General features: G+C 44.1%; 2 long non-coding RNA genes across 6 annotated transcripts in view; one reads left to right on the top strand and one right to left on the bottom strand.

Moving 5' to 3' along the window:
* Window positions 1-9,450, bottom strand: part of LOC139045146 (uncharacterized) — a 58,603-nt gene extending 49,153 nt beyond the window's left edge. For all 5 annotated transcript variants that reach the window (XR_011503009.1, XR_011503007.1, XR_011503011.1 and 2 more), the window contains exon 1: window positions 8,954-9,450. This is a non-coding gene — a long non-coding RNA (uncharacterized lncRNA). The remainder of the gene's footprint in view (window positions 1-8,953) is intronic.
* Window positions 9,451-11,037: 1,587 nt separating this feature from the next.
* Window positions 11,038-20,793, top strand: LOC139045147 (uncharacterized). The gene is made up of 3 exons (XR_011503012.1): window positions 11,038-11,289; window positions 11,426-11,609; window positions 12,134-20,793. It is a non-coding gene; the product is annotated as an uncharacterized lncRNA (long non-coding RNA).
* Window positions 20,794-24,209: the final 3,416 nt, after the last annotated feature.

Raw genomic sequence — 24,209 nt, forward strand, 5'->3', positions numbered from 1 at the left:
ACAGCTCCCGTCCGCACAGCACTCAACAGTCTACACAGTTCTTTTGTCAAATTCATCTCACATTAGTCTTACAACATTCCTGTGAAAGGAAAGCTGGACTTGGGGAGGTTGAGAGTGAATTGCGGAAGTGGTGGACATGGTCAATGGTAGAGCCAGTTTTCAACACAGGCCTCCAGGCTCTGAGATCGCTACCCCTCAGAGATCTCCGTAAGGATGTTCAGGAAAGATCTGAGAGACTCTTCTATTTGGAAAATGAGACTTCCCACCACCCCCTACTTCTTCCCCTCCCCCCGTCCCCCGCTCATTTAGGTCGGAAGGGTCTAAAGTGTTCCAGATGTGAAAACACACACATGACATCTTTCCAGCTGTCCCGGTAAGTCCAAGTTTGAATGCTGGTCCATTAAACGGTGTGCATTCCCATTATCAAAAGCAGGACATTGGGGCTTAAGCGCTAAATGTTTTCGAACCCTATCGATAGGAGACACATGTTTTAGGGCCTTGTTGAGGCGAGCGAGGGTTGTAGCAAGAGAGAAGATAATATGACTTCTTGGCTAACGGCCATTCTTTGAGAACCATTCTAAGTTCAGTTTTAATCTGGTAAGCCAAAACTCTAAATGTTTAATGAAGAACTTGGCTGTGGCCTTTCAGTGTATTTCCTAGTGAGGGTAATCTGAATTCAGGTCTTAGATCTTCAGATTGGGGGACGAAAGGAGATCCTGATCACCATTAAGAACATTGTGACCAACGCTGGAGATGTTTTGGGGTTTTCTGCTGCTTTCTTACTCAGCCTATCACATCACATCACCTTTGGAAACAATTCTGCAGGTCGGGATTAAACAATAAAGAAATGCAGAGGAGACCGAATGAACTGTATAGCCTGCCACTAGAAACAAACTGACAGACTTGGAGACATTCCCGCCAGAAGAGTTAGACAGCCTTAAACAATGGGACAGGGAAATCTCACCCTTCCGAGAAGCTTTGCTTTTGACCTTGACCAGATATGACTTCTTCCAATGATGATGTTCTATAACTCCTAAATTCTAGCACTTTTAGAGCCGAAATGGATGCTACAAAGCATCTAAGGCAAATAATCTGGCCAGCTGGCCTAATACAAAATCAAGACCAATAAAAAATAATAGCTTTGCTACAAATTAGCAAAAACCAATGTGAAAATACAATGGAAAAGAGTTCCATTCACAATAAGAACCAAAGATAATGCCTAGCAACAACTCTAGCAAGAATGTGTGCGACCCATGTGAGTGAAACTAGAAATCTACTGAAGAATGTAGGGAAAGTCTGCATACATTTCCTAGAGGGAAATACGGGAAATTTTAAAGATTCCAGTTCTTCTCAAATGAATCCATAAATTCAATATAATCTCAGTCAAAATTCTACTAAATTTTCACTGAACTTGACAAGCCTGTTTAAAAATTTATATAGAAGTAAATATGGACAAAATTAACTAAGACCTTTTTTTAAAAAAAGAACAAAGAAAAGAGGCATTGCTTTAACAGCTTGCAAAACATGCTATAAATCTATAGCGGTTAAAAAAAAGTGTGATTTTAGCATAGAAGTATATTTTAAAGATCCATAGGACAGTTGAAAAGTACAGAATGAGAATCATATATTTATAGGAATTTAGTACATGATAAAAGTGGGATGTTTAAATTGATGAGTATAAGCTATGATTGCATTCTGCAGCAAGTAACAGACACCTGAGAAATCGTGGCTTAATCAAACGAGGATTGATTTTCCTCCCATGAGAAGCAGAGGCTTGGGAGATCCTGTTCTTATCTTCATGCTCACTGCCTCATGGGCAACAGGCTGGCTGTCCTCCAGCCTCATGTCCCCACTTGAAGCAGGAATAAAAAGAAGAAACAAGAATAATGGATGTGTCTTGAAGGCAGGACTTTTCCAGGAGTCCCAGTAGGCCTCTGCTTCTGCCTCATTGGTGAGAATTCTTCCACGCCATTGCTGTAGCTTCAAGAAAGCTTCGGACATAGAGATGCTTAACTGAGCACGTAGACACTATAAACAAAAAAATTTGCTTTTGTTTTCCCTAAGGAAGAAGAGCAGTCAGGCTGGGTAGGCATTTAGAGGTTCTGCTCCACAGTCAGCCTTATGGGTCTGAGGCCTGTTGGCCCCATAGGGCCCCATGCTTGGTTTAATCCTCTGTTAGAGCCATCTTCAAGTTCTTAATACTTTTGTCTTTGAATTTGTGTTTTTAAGTGAAGTCTAGTGGGACAATGGGGCATGTGCATGAGCCCAGGAGGTCTGTGCAATATGCACACTCACAGGTCTTATTGCCCCACCTGCATATGGCATTCGTGATGTCCCATGAGCAGAGAATCCTAGTGGACCCATCATAGACGGAATCTCAGTGAGTCTCAAAGTGAGTACAAGGTAAGCACGTTACATCTGTGAGTCAGGGCAGTGACAGCCCTGAGAGGTGTGTTTTCCATTCAAACCAGAACGTGCCTCAAACAGAAAAAAGCAATGGTGTTCTAAGAAACATGAATGTCCTAGGAACCCTGCCATACCCTTTCTTACTCATTTTACTTCCCTGCCTTAGCCAAACAATTAAGCTGAGAATGATGACACAGAGGAAAGGAAAACAGCGAAACCTGTAATTCCTTCTCCTTCTCATCGTTCCTTACTCACCAGTAAGTTAAAGGTAGAGAGCATTGGTGGAATGTGCGTATATCAAACAGGAACGTTAAAAACTTGAATTAGTTTTGTATAGTGCTCTCACTGCTCCAGTAAGAAAAAAAGACCTATGCATGTACAGCCACGACACACAAATTGTGCAATTTCAGTGATTGTGCATACAAGTTATACACAGGGCTGTGAGCATGTCAGGACTGTTCACAGAGCCAGAAAAGACCTGAGCAGGGACTAAGCTCTAGCTTTTGGATCATGAATTCTCTGTTGAACTGCTCGTGACCACAAAGCTAAGCAAGCAGAGGCCGCAGTGACCGCACACTCTACAGAACTCTTTCAGAAAAGTCACTAAACAAGCAACTACTACAACAAATAGCAACGATCAAAATCTCTGGGAAGGGGGGAGAATCTGATTTCCAGAATTGGCACATTATATTATTTAAAATGTCCAGTTTTCAACAAAAAACATGAGACATGCAAAGAAACAAGAAAGTATAGCCCATACCTAGAGGGGAAAAGTAATCAATGGAATCTGTTCTTGAGGAAGCCCCGACATTGGACTTACAAGTCAAAGACTTTAAATCAGTTTTTTCAAATATTGCCAAAAAACTAAAGGTAGCAGGATTTAGAAAGCTAGAGGGAAGTATGAGAATGATGTCTCACCAAATAGAGAATATCAGGAAAGAAACAGAAATTATTAAAAAAAATAAATAAACAGAAATTCTGGAGTTGAAAATTACAATAACTGAAATAAAAAATTGACGAGAGGAGTTCAACATCAGATGTGAGCAGGCAGAAGAAAGAATCAGGGAACTCAATAAGATGTCAACTGAGATATCTAGTCTGAGGAACAGAAGGCTAAAAGGATGAAAAAGGAAAAATAGCAGGTCTGAGAAATATGGGAAATCCTCAAGCACATCACCATATGCACAATGGGAGTCCCAGAAGGAGAGGAGAGAGAGAGAAAGGGGCAGAAAGAATATTTGAATAGACAGTGGCTGAAAACTTCTCAAATTTGATGACACACATTAATCACATATCCAAGAATTTCAACAAACTCCAAGTAGAATAAACTCAAAGAGATTCATACCCAAACACATCATACTCAACTCTCTAATGCCAAAGACAGAGAGAGAATTCTGAAATCAGCAAGGCAGCAGTAACTCATCACACACAAGCAATTGTCAATAAGACTAGCAGCCAATTTTCCGTCAGAAACCATGGAGGCCAGAAAGCCGTAGGATGATATATTCAAAGTGCTGAAAGAAAAAAGGTGTCAATCAAGAAATCTAAATCCTGCAAGACTGTCCTTTGAGGAAGAAATCAAGGCATTCTCAAATAAACCAAAATTGAGAGGGTGCTAATGTACTTTTTTGTTTCTAATACTTTTTTCTTCCTATCTAATTTAAAAGACAACAGCATAAAGCAGTAATTTAACATATGTGTTAATGGGTACACAGTGTACTAATATGTAATTTTTATAATAATAATAGTACAAAGAAGTTATATAGGAACAATGTTTTTGTATGTTATCAAAATTAACTTGGTATTAATCCTAACTAGATTGTTTTAAATTAGGATGTTAATTGTAACTCCCAGGGCAACTGCCAAGAAAATAATCGAAAAATATACAGTAAAAGAAATGATAAGGGAATTAAAATGATATGCTAGAAAATTATTTAACACAAAAGAAGGCAGTAAGTGTGTAAGAGAAGAACAAAAAGACATAAGATATAGAGAAAACCAATAGCAAAAGGGTAAGCACAAATCTCATCTGTATTATTCAGTTTAGGATGCCATAAGAAAATACCACAGGGGCCGGCCTGGTGGAGTAGTGGTTAAGTTTCACACAGTCTGCTTGAGTGGTTAAGTTTCGCATGCAGCCAGGATTCGCAGGTTCGGATCCTGGCTGTGGACCTACACACTGCTCATCAAGCCATGCTGTGGTGGTGACCCACATACAAAATAGAAGAAGTTTGGCACAGATGTTAGCCCAAGGACAATCTTCCTCACCGAAAAAAAGAAAGAAAGAAAATACCACACACATTTATTTTCTCACAGTTCTAGAAACCAGAAGTCCAAGGTCCGGGTGCCAGCAGGGTTGGACTCTGGTGAAGACTCTCCTCCTGGCTTGCTGATGGCCACCTTCTCACTGTGTCCCTACGTGGCCTTTTCTCCATGAGCACAGAGAAGCTGAAAGAGATCTCAGTTGCCTCTCCATCTTCTCATAAGGATCGCAGTCCTATTGGATTGGGGCCCCTCTTTTATGACCTCATTTAATCTTAACTGCCTCCTTAAAGGCCCTTTCTCCAAATATAGTGCCACTGGGGATTTGGGCTTCTGCACAGGAACTTTAAGGAGCACACATCAGTCAACAAAACTACCTCAGTAACTACGGTAAATGCAAATGGAACAAACACTCTAGTCAAAAGGAAATGATTGACAGAATGAGTTAAAGGAAACATGATCCAACCATAGACTGTCTACAAGAAACGCACTTTAGATTCAAAGACGCAGATAGGTTGAAAGTAAAATAAAGGCGAAAGCCATACCAAACTGATCAAAAGAGAGCTGGAGAGGCTGTACCAATATCAGATAAAATAGACTGGAAGACAGACATTGCTACTAGAGACAAAGAAGGACATTTCATAATGATAAAAGGGTCACTTTATCAGGAAAATATCGCATAAACATATCATAGCATATATATATTCAACTTATATAGGTATTACATATTATATTGTATAATATATACATATTGTATATTGTACATGCAGATATATTAAATATAGTATAATATATATTATTTAAGTGTGTGTATATATATATGTACCTAACAATAGAGCAATCAAAATACGTGAAACAAAGACTGGCAGAAGAAGGGAGAAATAGAGCACCCAACAATAGTAATAGGAGACTTCAGTGCCCCACTGCCAACTAGACAAAGGGTCAACGAGAAAACAGACTTGACTAAGTCTAGAAAACAACTAGATTTACCAGACATTTATAGAAAACTTATATTCTTCTCCAGTGTACATGGAATTTTCTCCAGGGCAAACTAAACGTTAGGCCATAAATGAAGTCTCAATAAATTTAAAAGGATTGAAGTGATTCAAAGCATGTATTTCCCAATCACAATGGAATGAAATTAGAAGTTAGTAACAGAAGGGAACTCGGGAAATTCACAAACATGTGGAAATGAAACAACATACTCCCAATGACAAATGAGTCAAAGAAAAAACCACAAGGAAGATCAGAAAATACTTTGAGATGAATGAAAATGAAAACAAACATACCAAACTTAAGGGCTGGGGCTGGAGCGGTGGAGGACGTTTCTGCTGTCTGCGTTCTTTGAAATTCATCAGAATGCATTCAAGCGCAATAATGCCATTGTTTTAAGTTTCTAGTTGTCAAAAGCTTGTCAATTCCTTCATTTAATCGTTAGAGACCCAGAAGCCCAGAAAGGTTGAACAACTTCCTCACAGCTGCACAGTGGCTCAGTGGAGACTCATTAAAACCATGGACCCCAAGCTCCTGCGTGCTCGTGGGCCGTCACAGTTCCTTTTCTTCTCCGTCACACTTCTAATATCACACTTCTAACATTCAAGTAATTCTTTTTTACTGCCACAGACTACACTTATTGTGTATTAACTTTACCTAAGCCACTAGACTATTAGTTCATAAAGTGTGAAGACTTCCGTTTCTCTGGGTGCAGCAGCGTAGCGCGTGGAACAGTACTGATGAAAGCGTCTGTGGGGCCCCACTATATGACAGGCACCGGGCTAGGCAGTAGAGAAAAACGGTGACAAGGCGCAGTCCTGTCCGCTGATGAGGTCAGCCACGGTCCAGCAGGTACTCAATAAATGCTTTGCTGATTAAGTAAACGGATTATGAAGCCTACAACTGGATAGTCGTGCCTAGTTAACAGCACTTGCTGGATTCACTGAAATACTTTAAAACACCATGTTAAAAAGCCCAGAATGAAGAGCTAACCAGACACCAACTTCTCCAACAGTAGATAAAAACCGCCAATGACCATCCCAAGCTCACATTTTTCAGACGAAAAAAGTCTAAACTAAGGTCTAATTAAGCTTTTACCATGCATATAGGTGATTTTCACCAACTAATGAGACCAAGTGCTTCCTGGAGGAGAGTTCGTGGGGACAGGAGGCTTCATAAAACGGACCCAGAATCAGTGAGTTGTGGAGACATATGGCCTAAAGAAGGAGTTTCCATACAGTCACGAGTCACTTAACGAGGGGGACACGTTCTGAGAAATGCGTTGTGAGGGATGTCATCATCGTGCCAGTGTCATAGAGTGCACTTACACAAACCTAGATGGTTCAGCTCCCTACCCAGCTGGGTTCGATGGTACTCATCTGTGGGACCACCATCATGTATGCGGTTTGTCATTGACCAAAACGTCGTGGTGCAGCGTATGACTGTACTTCTAAACGGATGATGGCCCGAGTCACTAATTCAGACTTCTTAAAACCTTAACGTGGTACTTACGAATGACTACTTAGTGACCGTTTTAGTCAAGGTTGGATGGATTATGCTGCAGTAAAAACAACTCCGAAGACCTCAGTGGTTTATAATAACAATATTTCAGTTTTTCTTAATGCCACATGTCTGTCATGGTTGGCAGAAGCTCTGCCCGGCATAGCCTGTCAGAGTCCCAGGCTCATGGGGCTGCTGCCAGCTCAAACGTGGCTGGTCACCATGTGACAGGGAAGACTGCTCTGGGGGGTCTTGTTCTGGCAATTGTATGATCTGGTCCACAGTGACGCACACAGCACCTCCGGTGACAACTCATTCGACAGAACTAGTCACACAGCCCCACACGTGCCCAGAGTCAGAGGGCCAGAAATATTGGAACTAGGAGCAATGACCGTCACAGTGACAGTCAAGGCAGAACAGAAATTCCAGCAGCTGCAGTAAATCTCTGCCTGTGTGCCAGCAAACCTTCATCAGTGAATGTGTAAGCTCCTACTGTGTGCCAGGCTCTGCATTACCACCCTCCAGACATTCAGCCCATTATTTTGTGATCTGTCCTGTCCTCTCCTTTCCAGCCCCTTGTTGATCTACCGGCAGAGAATGTGGAATCATACCGTCCATGTTTCCACTGATTGCAGGAACTCCAGGTGGATAAACTGTGACAAAATTATCAGTTCAGCTGAAAATTGCAGACAGCGGAATTTCAGAACAGGTTCCGCTACAACAGGGTATCGGGTTTAATATGATTTGGAGTTTAATATCTGAAAAGACAGAGTTGAAAGCTGGAATGCCCGCAGGGGACAGGCAGGTGACATAAATCCCTGAGGAGGCTAGGGCAGGGGGACAGGCGTGGTGGGGCGAGCTGAGCTGGAGAAAAGGGGGCCTATCAGAGAAACAGAGGCTCTCACCTGGCTGCTTATGTCAAATCTTGGTTTCGGGTCTTGGCCAAAAAAATCTGGTTTTAAAAATTACACTCTATAAACCAAATAAAGCATATCATAAGCAAAGTGTCACCTGCAGGCTACCAGTTTGCACCCTCTGCTAAAAAGATTTGGGTCATTAACAGGTTCACCGAGGCTGACGATTTCCTGGGAGGTGCGTGAACTCACCCTTCAATTTCCTGCCACCGGGCTGTTGATGGAAGGGGCATCTGAGTCACAGGCTGTGAGCGCCAACTGCGGGGTGCGGGGTGCGGAAAGGGTGTGAGGCCCACTCAAGAAGCTAACTAACAGTCCTTCTGTAGAAGCAGCACCTTAACAAACTTAAAGGATGCTTTTTAGTAACAGTTAACATTTCCTTTTAAACACAGGGACTATTGAAATACACATTCTAATAAAGGACAGCAGCCAGCTACAGGCACACGTGGCTTCTCATTAAATTTCAGCATTACTAAGTTGTATTATGACGAGTTTTCTCTCATCCAGTGAACTTCCTCAAGTGTCAGCTTCAGCTCCCGGCTCCTTCTCAGAACCACGTGTAGCATTGCCCAGTGGTTTCAGAACCCAGAATGTGGAACCAAATCTACCTTCATCAGAGGTGTGATCTTAGGTAAGGGGCTTAACTTCTCTGTGCTTCAGTTTCCTTATCAGAAAAATGGGGCTAATTACAGTACCTTCCTCCCGGGGTTGCTTTGAGGATCAAATGAGTCAACAATACACGTAAATTGCTTGGAATCCTGACTGGCACAAAATAAGCATTCAGGAAAAGCATTTGAACGTAGTTTCTTAACTCTTTCTTATTAACTCTGAGAAAGTCCTGTGTTACCGTTTTTTTGCTAAAGAGAAAACACTTTTACCTTTTTTTCCAACCAGCTCTGTCCTTGACAGCCATTCTCTGAGTGTCATTCAGTCTTTCAGCCGAGAGGACTGTCTGGCCGCTGCAGGGCAGGCTCTCCATGACGGTATTCTTTCAGTTGGGGCTTTCATTCCCCTTCCACGACGTGCTTCTGCTCAGCTCTTCTGAGAGCCCCAAACTCGCTCCCTTCCTCAGCTGGAGACTCCCATCCTACACGCTGCCCCTCGGCAGACACTTTCCAACGCACTTGAACACCACAGACCCACCATTTAGCATCGTCAACAATAATTACTTCACAGGGGATCCTGGGGCGTCCGTGGTGTTTTGAGGATCTGCAGCCATGGAAACAGCCGATGAAGGGCCTGGGTCATCGGAATGCTTTTGACTCGTGCTTCCTATGGCAGAGACTACTAATTGCTTCTCAGTAGCCTTTCTCTCCTTCTTTTTGAGAAGTTTTTAGCTAAGCACATTGCTGCCCCTCTAAAACATTTCTCTTGGAGCTTAATGTTGCCATGTGAAAGTTTTGGCACAGAGATGTAAGCAGGAATGCTGTGAGCCTTCCAGGAATTCTTCTTAAAGGGAGAGTACCAAGCCTGCCTTCAACCTTTTCTCTATCATGATACCTTGAATGTGGATATGATGGCTGGGGCTCCAGCAGCTATTCTAGACTATGAGGTTGAAGACAGTAATTCCCAAAGTGTAAACTGAGGACACAAAGGGTCTCCAAAACTCTTGCTCAGGAAGCCTACAGGTTTCAATTACTTTTTCCAATCACATATCTATGTGTAGCCTAGAATTTTCTTCATGGATGTAAACCAAAACAATACATTGGAACAGATCACATGCAGTAACAGATATTTGATTCAAGTTGCCTTCTATTAAGCCAGATGGGGATTTACAAATCCCTATATTTATAAATATGTAAAACAATGTTACCCTTCTCACTAATTTTTTTTGTTTTAGAAAATGTCACTATTTTTCATAAATTTGTGTCATTAATGTTTACATGCAAGGGTTTATTGTTATTTTAAAACAAATTAAATAAATGTGTAAGAAATTTCCATTTTAATTTCTAATACAGTAACCCACATAAAGAAAAGTTCTTTAGGGAACCTCAATAATTTTTAAGGGTGAAAGGGGTCCTGAGACCAAAAAGCTTAAAAACTGTCTAGTCCCAGGGTCAGCCCAGTTGCACAGCAGTTAAGTTCACACATTCCACCTCAGTGGCCCAGGGTTCACCGGTTCGGATCCTGGGTGCAGACCTACACACTGCTTATCAAGCCACGCTGTGCCAGGCATCCCACGTATAAAATAGAGGAAGATGGGCATGGATGTTAGCTCAGGGCCAGGCTTCCTCAGCAAAAAAAAAGAAGAGGATTGGTGGCAGGTGTTAGCTTAGGGCTAATTGTCAAAAAAGAAAAAAAGACTTCCTAGTCCCACACTCTAAGAATGGCAGAGAAATGAGCTACAAACAGCCTGAGTTAGTGTCGACATCCTTTTACATGAGCAAAAATTAAACTTCTGTTGTGTGTAAGGCACTGTCATTGGAAATATTTCTGGTGTACACAGCCAAACTAGTTTTTAACAGATACATTCATACCTTCTGTTATTTCAAGTGAGACCGTGGCTAAGAGCACACCAGCAATTAGAAGCTGAAGATGTGCTGAGGAACGCCCTTGGTGGAGAGCGCCAGTGTGAACATGACTGCGTGCAGGGTGCAGTCCTGGCCCTTGCTACACCTGGAAAGGCACAGGGTGTAGCGGCAGAGTTTGCAGGAGCTAGGCACCCAGCTAGTCCTTGCTGTCTCCACACATAGTTTTAAGGGCAGAGGACTGGCTCCAGTAGCCTGGTGCTGCTGTGGCAGGGGATGGGGGTGGGGGGCTGGGGCAGGGCGATTCTTGCACATCTGAGGCCAGGTTCAGTCACACTGCTGCCCCAGTGCCCTTGGCAGAGGGCCTGGAGTGGGGAGCAGAGGCCGTGCCACTGGGAAAGCTGCCCTCGGTCCCCAAGGCCCCTCCTCTGCATTCACTGCCTTCACAAAGACACATGGGAAACCCAGTGGCTGGTCACTGCCAGGAAGTGAAGGACACAGATTCTAGGGCCGTGGGAAAGGGGACCAGGGAGGCCGGGGGGGCCCTTCCATGCTGAGCACAAGCCTAAAGACAATCTGGGGAAAGAATACCAAAATCTTCCGGTGATGTGAAACCCACTTTCTGCGCCCAAAGGGAGAGCCTGGTCTGCCACATGAAGTGCATGTAATCCCTCTTTACAACAGAAGACACAGCAAAGGGGCTGGATGCCTACAGCTCACAGTGCTCAAACCCATCATTTCTGAAGGTCAGTTTGCTGCTAGAATTTAAACTTGGTGGTTTTGCTTGCTTTTTGTTACTTTTTTTTGGCAAAGAAGATTGGCCCTGAACTAACATCTGTTGCCAATCTTCTTTTTTTTTCCTTCTTCTTATTCTCCCCAAAGCCCTCCAGCACACAGTTGTATAATCTAGTTGTGCTATGTGGGATGCCTCCTCAGCATGGCTTGATAAGTGCTGCTTGATAAGGTCTGTGTCCTGGATCCGAACCAGCGAACCCCAGGCTGCCGAAGTGGAGGGCGAGAACAGGGCCAGCCCCTAAACCTGGTTTTTGTTGAGCATTCAGTAGAGGTGAAGCACAATTTTTTCCATATATCTGCAAGCTTGTTTTAAGAAATACATTTTAAATCATAACTCTCTTGAGAATAATATGGCAAATTTAAAATTTCTTTCTTTTAACGCCTGTCTTAAAATACTTAAAAGTCACTGCACTTTTCTCCAGTCGAGATTTCCTTCCCTCTGTTTACATGGCTGTGAATCTCTGTCTGCTCTGTTGCCACTGTGCCTCCAGCACCGGTAACAATATTGTGGTGGGACAGGGCTGGAAATGCCCTCCTGTGGGCCGTTGGCCACTGGCAAAGGTGTCAGCGTGCTTCTGCAAAGAGACATTTTGCGAGGCCCCTCTGTAAGTCTAACAGCCAGAAGCAGCGTATTTGGAAGAGATTATTTAACTTGTACATTGGCAGGAATTAAATATTCAAGGACAATAAGTTTAACTGATTAAGAGATATTTTTCAGGTGATGTAGTAACTAAAAAAGCGTATCAGTGAGAAAGTACTTTTAAAAACAAATTAAATGGCTGATTTCCTCTACAGCTCCCTGACTGTAAGAAGCTGCTTTGTCCCGCCTGAAACGGAGCCCTCACTCAAGGGCCATTTAAGGCATCACGGAGGTGCCTGTGAAGAACTCAGCCAGAGAGACCTGTGCTTGTTCAAGCTGGAGGCATCCCAGCGGGTGTGCGGAGCCCAGAGCGGGGGACCCGCTCCTCATCCCCCTCCAGCTCCTCGACTGACTCTCAGATGGTAATGCTTGCTGTGTCACATTGTGTAGGTTGCTAACTGCGCATCCCCCCAGTAGGCTCCTGGACAACCTAGGACTTAGAGGTGATGGGGAACAGTGGCAAAGTGTGTGCATGCGAGTGTATGTGCTTGTTCTCCTGTGCTGTGTGCTGGATGGGAGAAGCAGGACTCCTGGGTTGAACGGGGTGAGTCACGCCTCAGTCATGCCCTTTAGAAAGAACTTTAAAATAAGTGCCTGTGGGCTCTGAGAATTGTTAAATGAGGGATTGAAAAGGTCAGAGTAAGAATGTTTGCAATCTGAAAGACAGCTTGGATGCTCCCCCTTATAAATGAGGAAATGCAGGCCAGAGAGGTCAACGGCTTGCCCAGGGCCACACAGCTAGTGAGGGGTAATGGAGCTAGCCTGGAGCGCAGTTCCCATGGCTCTTGGCTACTGCCCTTTCCCTCAGCCACAGCCGCAAAGTTACCCAGGAAACAATAAAACAAAACTGGGACAGTGTTTTGAACATATCTTCTGTGTCCTCACAGCATATATCATGATGCATTAAAATTACGTGCTGATCTATTTCCTCCACTATATTGTGAGCTCCTGAAAATAGGGACATTGTTTTCTGCTTCCCCTCTGTCTACACCCCAGGCCTCACACAAACTGGGCACTTACGGACTTAGGAAGAAACTTGGTGTTTCTTTTGAATTTGTCCTGACCATTCTTACATTAAGCTGGGAGGTGGCTCTACTGGGAAGATATGTGACTTAGGGTCCAGCTAAGGAAACACAAACATCTCGACAGGGCATCTCCAATGTGGGAAGCTAGCTGCACACTATGGAGGAGCTGTGAAGACAACGGGATGGTGAGGTCCCTCGCAGAGATCAGCAATGGCAGAGAGCAGAGGGAACCAGGAGGAGGTGGTGTTAACAGAAGGGTGTAACGGCAGCCAGCACCATGGAGAGAATGGCTGTCCTGCCATCCCAGTGGGGTCTTTGTCGGGGAGGCCCACAGCTGGAGGCCCCACAAGAAGCAGAGAGCGGGGAGAAACACCCGCTTGTCAGTAAAGGGAGAAGGGAAGAGGAGACGGCCCCGGGGCCTTGCCCACCCCTCCAGTGTGCTTGGCGCATCTTAACATAGTGGAGATCCCGGAAGACCGTCCACTTCCCCTCGTGCTGGTCAGTACTCACCAAGCAGCCCTCAGACCTCGATTTCCGCATGCCATGTCATTATTTCAGGCAAAGAGTGAAGAACTTTTTTTAAAAATAGCTGGTCAACTGATCGACAAGGGGAGGGAAAAAAAATCAATCAAAACAACTATATTTTGTTAGTTCAGGAACTTCACTTTCTTTTTTGTAAATAAGAATGAGGGACCTAAAACTTTTTGAGTGATACAACAAATAAGGCGCGCGTTTCAGCAGGACCCCGTCGGGCGTGGGTGTCAGTGAGAGAGGGGCCGGGCGGCCTCCCAGCGGGGGCCCTGGAGATTCTTTTACAAGTTCCACTCGAGGGGCATCTTTTACATCTAGATGTTTCTCTCCCCTTTCTTTCAAAAAAAGATAGAAATAAATTCCAGCCCAGAGAAAGAAAGATATTCTGGCCAGGATTAGGAAAAAGATAAAGAAATATAAGGAGAAAGATCTAAGGCTCCTTCTCGCTGAGAATGCGCCTCCCGCTGTCTTAGGCTGCCCTGGCCTCACCCCGGAGGAGGAGCTTCCGGAGAAGCCCAGAAGGAGTTCCCTTTACTGCCCGACTCGCAGATGTGTGCACAGTTATTTGTGGGTCTCAACGGTGGCAGCAAAAGCTGACAGATATCGACATTTAGAAAAAAGCCTGCAGGCCAGACAAAATTGAGATTAAAACAGAGCAGCTCCGGGGGCCAAAGGTGCCCGTACTCCCAGGTCTGGCTGGCAAGCACACAGCATCGACATGCATAAGATGCTGTGAAGGAATGACTGCCGGTGTTCTTAGCTCTGATGCTGGTGGCGTGGTGACTAGATGAGGCAGAGTCCCAGGAGACACCTGCAGGAGGATGTCAGGGTGAGGTGTTAATGACATTTCAGCCTATTTTCAAAGATCCAGCAAAAGATATTATTGATGTATATACGTGTACACATATAGAACACATATGAACATAGATGGTTAAATGATACAAATATGGAAAAATGTTAATAGTTATTAAAGTTAGGTGGTGAGTGTAAGGATGTCCCATTTTTTTAAAGTTTTTATGGTCGAAATTTTTCATAATAAAACTCAGGGAAAAATAACTGCTATTTGGCATCATAGTTTTTACCATCAACCATTAACCTGGAATTATTTTATTATAAAAATCTTTATCTTTTGAGTTTGGCAATTTGGATTTGAATCAATTAACTAGAATCTGAGTGAGACAGAACTGACTCTAAGGCTGGTAAGCGGGTGTGGTCAACCCTTGACTAGAAGTCAGCATGAGGAAGCTGTGGGAAGACCCTCCACATCGCTGTGGCCTTCCTGGGACTCTAACAGGAACGTCTGCTACGCTGGCTTTGACAAGGGCAGTATTCTCCCCTGTTCATTCGTTCATTCATCCCTTCAGCCTTTCAGTGCCTGCTATGGGCCATAAGACTGGGGAGGAGGCACAGTCTGCTCTCCAGGAACTTCCAGACCACGGAGGAGAAGAACATGGGAGCCAGTGTGGTCAGGGAAGGATGACCAGTGCCACGATTCAAGGGGAACAAGAACAAGAGTGGGGACGAAGGAAGCCGTGGTCACTTCAACTAGGGGGCAGTGAAGGACCCTTAGGACAGGATTTGAAAACAGAGCATATCAGTGAGAGAGGTGAATGAAGGGGTGATTGACAAATGTATGGCAGAGTCAGGGAAAACCGACAAGGGATGGTGACGGTACCCACTGTGGGGGCCCATTACACCCCTCAGCCTAAAAGAGGCAAGAGGAAGGGGCACCGCCAGACCTCAGGGAAAGTAGTCGTGGCTTTTGGTGGAAGGATGCCACCCACCTGCAGCGACCCAACAGGGAGGGAGCCAGGGGAGGAAGCACCCCCATCCCATGCCCCTCCGCCTCTTGTGCCCCGCGGAGCCTCCCACTGGCTGAGCCCAGCCAGCAGCCAGGGGACCCAGAGAGCTGGGGTGATTTGATGCGGTTCTTAACATTCAGCGTCCAGAGGCAGAGGGCAGGCTAGAGAAGGTCAGGGCCAACAATATTATCCAGCGAAATGCGTGATGCTGGAGAGGGACTTGAAATAGGTGGAGGAAGTGGGTGGAGACGTGTCCACGACAGCAAAGCGAAGGCCAAGCCTGCGGCGGGGGGACACGTGGACCACGGCGAGGACAGCCTCCTCCCTCAGGACGGCAGGCTTCTAGGAGGGCGCTTGGAATTGATTCACCCACAGAAAACAGGAGTTAGTCGTAACCATCTCCCTCTCTCGTGTACCCCCTTAGGATCAATCTTTTGCCATTTTGGCATTCTTATGTGCAAAATAGCCAAGTGTTACCTTCCTCGAGAAACGTGGCTGGCACTGTTGTTCCCTTACAAGTTATTTTGGCATCGTGGTGTGGGTTTGCCCATCACGTGTGTGTGCTTTGTACTCCCCTCTGAATTTTAAGCTTCTGGAAGGCAGCCATGAGATTGGACTTGCCTTAGCACCTCGTGGAGTGCTATGCATATTGTAAATAATGATAAATGTTTAATGATCGACTTATAGACCCAGCGAGGCCTGCATCCATGTTCTGGGATCATAGACACTGAGCTAGGTCTTAGGAGAACTCTCGCACTAATAGATCACAGGTCAGCTTTTTAAAAGGTTCCTTCTATCAGCGATTCCCCATCTCTTTAAGTATGAAGGCCTTCTCTGAGTGTAGAATAATTTTACAGAGTCCACATATTCTAATAGGTTTAGTGTACACTAATTAAATAATAACAAAGTTGCTCTGGGTTCATATACATTTGTAATTTATTGATCAAAGCATCCGCACTCAGTCAAAAATAGTTGTATGCATTATTCAGTATTCATTTAATGCTTGGGGTCCACATGGTTCTTACAAACCTTTGCAATAACTCCATAGTTAAAAGTCTTCCCATTGTGACAGATACTCAGCTTCAATTAGCATGAGCAAAAAGGGAATTAATTAATAATTGAGATATTCAAGAGCTGGCACTAGCTTTAGGTAAGGCCCGATCCAGGCCTTCAGATAATGCCACACTCTTTTCTCTCCTTCTCTTCATCTATTAACTTTGCTTTCTCCTCTGTTGGCTTCATTCTGCAGCTGTTTTCTCTTTGGTGGCAAAGATGGCCACAGGAAGCACCGGGGATGTTCTGTCCGCACAGACAGGGAGCCAGGAGAAAGTGAGCAATCCTTTTGTCCCTTAGCATTCCCATCAGTCCCTCAGTGTGGATTGGCATCAGCCCCGATGGCATTAAATGCCCACCTCACCCAACACAGGTTGGAAGGAGAAAGAAACTCAGTTTGTCAACCGAGATCATGTGACCATCATGTGAGGGAGAATGGGGGGGTATAACTGGGGAGGCAATTCAGAAAAGGCAAAAATGCTGAACAGACTGGAGTGCAGCCGGGCGTGGCCGCAGTCCTCAGGCTGTGGAGAGCACGGTTTTCCGCTTTCTTGCTTCCTCTTTGTCTCCTATTCATTCGGCAGCGTTCTTGAAGGTGCGCTTTATGTCAGGTACTGTGGGAGGAACAGCACGCCAGTGGCCGTGAGCTCAGTGGTTCCTCAGGATCCCTTACCTCGTTGTTGCTGTTCACAGAGATCCACACGCCCCTCCAAAAAGAACGGGAGCTCAGTTACGACTTGAGAGGCTGTTTCCCTTCCCGCACATACGTTCAACCAGCCAATATTTATTGAACAATTAAAATGTGCTAGATAAAATAGTGAACAGGAATCTAGAATCTAAAATGGTTTTTGGTTTTTATTTGCCAAAATCTAAATTAAGAATTCTTTAAACAGTGAATAACATTACAACCACTCAGAATAAATTTCCTCATTTCCAGTTATCTGTGGATATTAGTGCTATTGCTGAAGAAATAATACAATTTTTTTAACATCAGGAAAGAGAAGAAAGTGACCTTTATGTTCGTGTTTAGTAACTTTGTGATTTTAAAAAATATTCTCAATCTATTGTAATATAAAATACTTAGATTATTTTTAGTCTTGAATAATTATGTTGTACCTTTATCACACTGATAAAAGATCTCAAAACATGGTTATTTTTCACAAATATGAATTACATATTTTGTTCATAAGTATGAGTTATAGTATTTGAATTTTAATGTCTTAATAAATTTTTTTGAATTTATAGAAGAGACTGCACTCCGTTGACCTTTTTAATATTCTGCTCTCTCATTGGCTGCCTCTCCCCAGCCTGTCTTTCACATTAGTAGGAATTGTTGCAGGAAGAGGAGGGGACGAAATGCCAGCCAGTCAGAAACCAGAATATTAAAAAGGTCAACATCGTACAGTTTTCTGCTATAATTCATAAGAACATTAAACATCCAATATTTCATCTCAGGACCAAGATTGTAATGAGAACAGAAAATGGCACAACGTTAATTCATCTTTGTGACAAATGTTGTAATGAGAAAGGAAGCATACAAGCTACAAATATTTGGTTACCATTTTAAAAAATATCTTACATTCTTTATGATGTAATGAGAGCAAATTTATACTTTGTAGAGTTGAGTTCTCTCACTAAATACCCACTGCCTTTTAAATTAATAGGACTCCTTTGGGAGTATACTGAAATTAGGCTTAATCCTCAAGAGAGCTCCTAGCATCACTAGGTTACGATAAATAAATAGAAAAGACATTCATTATTTTAAAAATGAGCAGAAATTTCATTTTGGCTAACATTGCACCTTTACTGTCATTAAAGTATCTGAACATGTCTAACCATAATTTTCCCACCATTTTAAACGTTACTCTGTTGCCACCGTTATATCAACGTAACCCCCGAATAAAGTAGTATTCCTTGCTGATTAATTTTTCCATGTGACAGAAGTTGCGTTATATGACTACTAAGAACAGAAATCACAGCTCGTATATTCAGACCCTGAGAGAACTCAGGCAGGAAATCCATTCAAATCAGGTAGTAAGCCCCATGTGCATTCAACATAGTTTTGTACCTTCATTTGTCTGTCCTCTTATGTGTATGTGAGGTGGGAGTGGGGAGATCCAGAATCCTAGCAGGCCTCCAAAGCCAGCTCAAACCGCTTCCCTGAAAGGACTGATTGCACAGGTGTGCACGGGAGTGAGCAACTAAGCAAGGTGGAGGCAGCCGGAGACTGGCACCAGAGAAATTCCTTACTGCCTCTAGAAAGGAGGACAGGTGAGGACAAGGAGAGCTGTGTCAGGGCTGGAACTCTGGACGAGGAGCTGTAGTCACAGAGGAATGAAACCGCTTCCAATACAGTGACGCAAGGCAGGGAGAGACGAAGGAAGACATATCACTCTCTCTCTCCTCCCACATCCCATTGACCAAACCCCACCCAGTGCCAGCGGTCACCGGAGCCTGGGTCAGGGAGGCACCAGGGCTGGGCTCTCTGGCTCAGAGCAGGGAACATATTGTCACATGGACATTAAGCAACAGAGATGTTAAGAGGGGGATTCTGAGGAAGCTTTGCTGAAGGCAGTATTTGAGGTCTCTCAGCATCATGCAAGGAAGTGGGTATGGCTGGAAGAGAAAATGGAGATGGAAACGGAGAGAGTAAAGGAAAAGGGAATCAAACGTAGCTCTCTGGGTCAGACTAGAATGTTGGTGAAGCTATTTCTTTTAGAATGTTATTTGGAAAGCTGCCTTAAATGAAGTTAAAAATAAATAAATCTGTCAAACAACTGTATAGAATATCTTCTGGCACATTCCTTTTGAAATGGGAGATGATACTGAGAGATTGTGAACTTCCATTTTTGGTGCTTTCTTCTCTTACAAAATCTTTGGACATTAAAAAACTTCCCCTACAAAATCTGCCACTCCAAGTTCCTTGGTTTTCAACCGGTTGTTGGTCCAGTGAATGCGACTAGAGTGTGAGTGACTTGTTAACAAGAGCATAATCACGCCTGCCTTCTCACCAGAGCGTATTTCCTACGAACAAGTACCATCTTGCGACGCAGGAGTGCCTCTCACGGCCGGATCCAGAGTGCTTTATGAACTGGGGGCGCAGGCGGCGCTGAGCGAGCTCTCTCTGGGGTGGAATAAGACAGCTGTGAGCCTTGCATAAACGTTGCACAACAGCCTGAGTGGAAACAAGGGAGGGTTCTCAATCTAATTGAAACTGCAAGAAGAATTTAAGTTGATGGACTAATTGCTGAGGCTGGCGTTTATTCAAAAAACCAGGGCTCGTTCCTCTCTGGTAGCAAGTGACACAGCAACTCAGCTGCATTTAAGAGATCCTGTTGCGTCGATTTTCGAGATGAGGAAACCGAAATTCACAGCACAACCTGTGCTGGAGGGAACTGGATTGTAATCCATGCCCTCCGAGTTTCTGGCTGCTATTTATCTTTTGAGTCACGTGGCAAACAGGAGCATCAGTTTTGAAGTAATGACAGTACCAATGTGAAAGAAAGAGTACACCAAGCAGGTGACACTTTTGCAGAAATTGGGCCACTCTGGGAAGGTCGCCCTGTGCTCCTGACTCTACTTGACCCTACATCGTTTATGAACTCCATCAAGTCCCCAGAACCCAAGGGGGTATAAATGCAAAGCCCTCATGGGCCTTTAAGAAACAGCAGCTTGTGAGTCAATGAAACTTTAAGCTGATTAGTTTGCAGTGGGTTCCTCTTGCCTAACACTTCTTTCATGCTGGAATGTCACGTTAATTGGTTCTTAATTGAACAATGTGCTTCCAATTTTCAAAACCCAGCAGAGTAGAAAGCAGAGGAAGTCAGACTCTTTCTCTTTGGAATAGAAAGTCTTACGGGTGAAGATGCAGTTCATGAGGACTAAACTCTCAGCGGCTGGGAGCTGTCGGGAAGCACGGCTCCACCCAGCACTGGGCGGGGCCAGCCCTTCCGGTTGTCAGTTTTCACCTGGGAAGCAGTCGAGGGCCACTTGTTGGCAGGACAGCATAATCCTGAGGTACAAGATGATGGTTAAAACGGCCTCAGCTACTTAATTTCTGGAAAACTGAGCTCTCTAGATGTAGCTGCATGTTGTACGTGCTTAATTATCCATTTCCTCTATAAATAAATAACTTGTGTTTAATTTGTGTATTTAAAATAAGCCCTCATTAGGCGGTAGCTAGTTAAGTCCTAGACATGAGAGTTTCTTATCTGCAATTAAATTTGGGCCAAAAGGTCTACTTTCCACCTGAAATTAAAAACCTGTTTGTTCATGTTCTATCTTTGGAAATGTTCCATGCACAGGCAAGTTTATTTTTCTATTCTGAAGAAGTATTATTTTTAAACAGGGGCTGTGTTCTGAATTCAATGTGGTGTGAAAAGTCAGAGATAGAAGGAAAGTTGATTTCTCGCAACAAATAAACCTTTTAAAAAATCTTGTCAAGTTTCTGAGTTATTTTTTCCCAATACTGCTGTGCCTGGGGGAGAAAATCAAGCCAAGTTCCCCAGATAGGACAGCTAAGAGTTAGGTATTCATTTTCTTCCTGTCACAACTGTCTCCCACTTGCTCATCATATGAGTGAGAGAAGGGTTTTTCTAATTGCATGCTCAAACATGGGTCAATGCATCAAAGGGGGGCTCTTTCTGCCTCTTGCATCAGCAGCAGCAATTACATGCTTTCTGCCCCTTGCATCATGAAGTCTGGTCTCATGGAGACTCAGCAAACGATAAGGCAATTGATAGAGACTTGGCTTCTGCTTTCAGGCTTCCACTGGCCCCACGGCTATTGCAGATAGAAAAGGGAAGAAAGAGTTCATGAGGCAATGCCATTTTAACCACAATCTTTCCTGTTATATTGTGTGTGTGATGATATTAATATATTTTGGATTAGGATGCAGTGAGATTGTGATTTTTAAAAAACCCTGTATATCACCAATAAATCAAACACAGCTATTGCTTCTCCTTAGTAAAGAATCCTTGTGGAATTCCCTCCTTTAAAAACAGAATCTGGAATAAAGGTCAACCAAAAGTGTGTCTAAAAAACACGTAGTGATCTCAGGCGAGCTGACTCAGCGCATCTCCAGCTGTGGAGGCCTCTGACTCCCAGTCCTTGTGACAATTGACTAGGCTGACACCCTGATCACACATCTTCAAGCTAATTGCTCTCATTCCCTAACCACCTTCCCTTCTGCTCTAACAAGACCTCCTTAAACTTCCCTGGGACTGGGTCTGGCATGAGAGAAGCCAGCATGGCAGCAGTGCTGCCACGAGAGATGAATGGCGCCCTGGGTACAAACTCAATAATGAGTGCAGCATGGGACAAAGAAGAACGACTTCGGCAGCCCCGCTCAATCTCTCTCAGAAACTGACACTGCAGAGCACGGGAGCAAAGCCCAGATCATGACAGCTACAAAAAGTTTTGTAAGTAAAGTAATCAGGCCCGTGTCAGCAGTCCCTCCTTTCATGATCTCTTGCCTGAACAGTTGGTAAAATCTGATCAACGAGATATTTTTCAACATCTATGGAAAATCATCAATCAGAGCAAGGCGATGCTGCACAGCGATGCCCTGACCAACAGCAACAACAAAAGTCAGACAATGGACCCTGGTTTGAAGAGAGAGTTGCAGTCAGTAGATGACAACTTTAAGGACCCTCTTCTTACCAATTGCCCACCCAGCAGAATTCACTCACTGTTTCATGCAAGCAGCTACACTCAGCTAATCTCTGCACCACGAAGGTGCCTGCGGGATCTGTGTCTCCAGGCTGCTGTGGGTAGGAGCAGAGTCTGAAGGCTCCCCTTAGATGACTGCTCCCCACCCCAGGTGCTTCACCTGTAAAACAGAGAAAAATGATTACAGGTGGAAATTATTGTTACTCAAGCCCGTGCTCCAGTCAATCCATCCATTAATTTAGAAATACTCCACTTTCAATACATACAATGACGAGGCTCCACGTTAGCCATTGTTGGGGGCTGTCACTGACAGGGCCCCTGACCAACATGAGGAGTCTGCTGCTGGGGGCGGGGGAGGTCACATAGGTGTCACTGCTATAGAGAATGACGAGTTCCATAAAATTAGTGCAAAGGAGCTCCAAGGAGGGATAAAGCACTTGGGGCAGAAATTAAGAAGAATTCAGAGGAAAGCTCCTTGGAGGGGCTGACATTTGAGCTGGGCCTCAAAGGATGCATAGAATTTACACCTGTAGAATTGGAAAGTGAATAATGCAAACAGAAAACATCACGAGAGAGGCTCCTTGCTAAGATGCTTCAGATGTTTCAGCCTGAGGGACAGAGGTCTGGGCATGTGTGGGAAGACTACTAACGATGGATTTCTGGCTTTGACTTTTACAAAGTGCTTCCGTACATTCAGTCTTAGAGGGGGAGTGTGGGCTGAAGGTGGAGAGGGACATTCAAAAGCCACAGTGTTGGGGTGTGTATTCCAACTCTGGCCCGGACGGCTGTATGACCTCAGGCAAATTGCCTCAGTCCCTCAGTTGTGAAATGGGGATAACGGTAGCACCCAACCCATAGGTTGTTATAGGCATTACGTGGATTAATTCATTTAAAACACCTAGGACCTAGAACATAGTAAATGCTCACTATCATTCTTGTTCTATTCTAATCCTCATACAACCCTCTGAGGGCAGGTGCCGCATTACAGATGAAGAATCAGTATTGTTCAGAAACCACACGGGGGCCTGGAAGAGTCAGCAGTCACATCAAGCCCTCTGTCTCTCAAACATGTGCTCGATACACTCCAAGGAGCCCGAAGTGAGAGAAATCCTTGATTTTCATTTATTTAATGGAAACTTGCCTATTTTCACATCTTGAGAACTCTTAAACACACCTTGCGACCACTCCACGTTCCACAGAGCAGTTGTGCTCAACAAGGAGCAGTTGTGCACACACGCTCCCCCAGGAGACATCGGCAATGTCTGGGGACACTTTTGGTTGTCACTACTGGGGGGTTGTGCTGCTGGCCTCTAGTGGGTAGAGGCCAATGATGCTGTGAAATATGCCTATGTTCATGAACAATACTGGCATACCTAGCAGCAGGGGGAAAGAGGAGAGAATCACCTGGAACCACACTCTACTACAGAAAATCTGAAAGGACAGTTCAGCTGCCATAAGAGGCAACAAGCACAAGCCTGCTGCCTGCAGTGTGTAAAGCATGCAGCTTTACACAGGAAAATAAGTTATTTATTTCCAGCCGCAGCTCAAGGCTACCTCAACCGTCAAAACTGCTGTAGAAAAATGTGTCTCCTTCTTTCAGTAGTTAATCGTCATTCAACCTGTAAATATCACTCTTTCCTTTGATTGTGCTGCAATTATAGTTTTTCTCTTTAAAAGGCCGTTAAATCAGATATAAAAGACCCATTAATTTCCTGCTATAAATAGTCTCATAGATACTAAATACTTCATTGTTTGAATAGTCGCTGTAGTTTATGCAGATGAAATTCTCTGCAAAGCTGCAGTTTTATTCCTTCTGTCGGCCACTCTCATCTTCCTCCAGTCATGGGAACGATAACTCAGCCTCCAAACACATTAAATGTGTTGTAAATAGTTCAGGCCTCCACAGCGCAACTCCGTGGACTGATCGACCTTGTTGCGGTGTCGTAAATTTGAAAGCATCTAATAAAGCTGCCACATGCAGCCAGACATTTTTGTTCTGAGACTCACCAGACAGATCAGCAAAGCACCTCACCTTGCTGGCTCTTCCCCCCCATCTGCCCCCGCCCTGCCCCACTCCCACCTTTGCTCCTGGAGACGTACCATCATCGGCTCTTCCTAACAAGAAGAGTTATAAAAACAGCATTTGTGTA

This window comes from Equus asinus, chromosome 4, assembly GCF_041296235.1.
Source record: "Equus asinus isolate D_3611 breed Donkey chromosome 4, EquAss-T2T_v2, whole genome shotgun sequence".
Classification (NCBI taxonomy): Eukaryota; Metazoa; Chordata; class Mammalia; order Perissodactyla; family Equidae; genus Equus; species Equus asinus.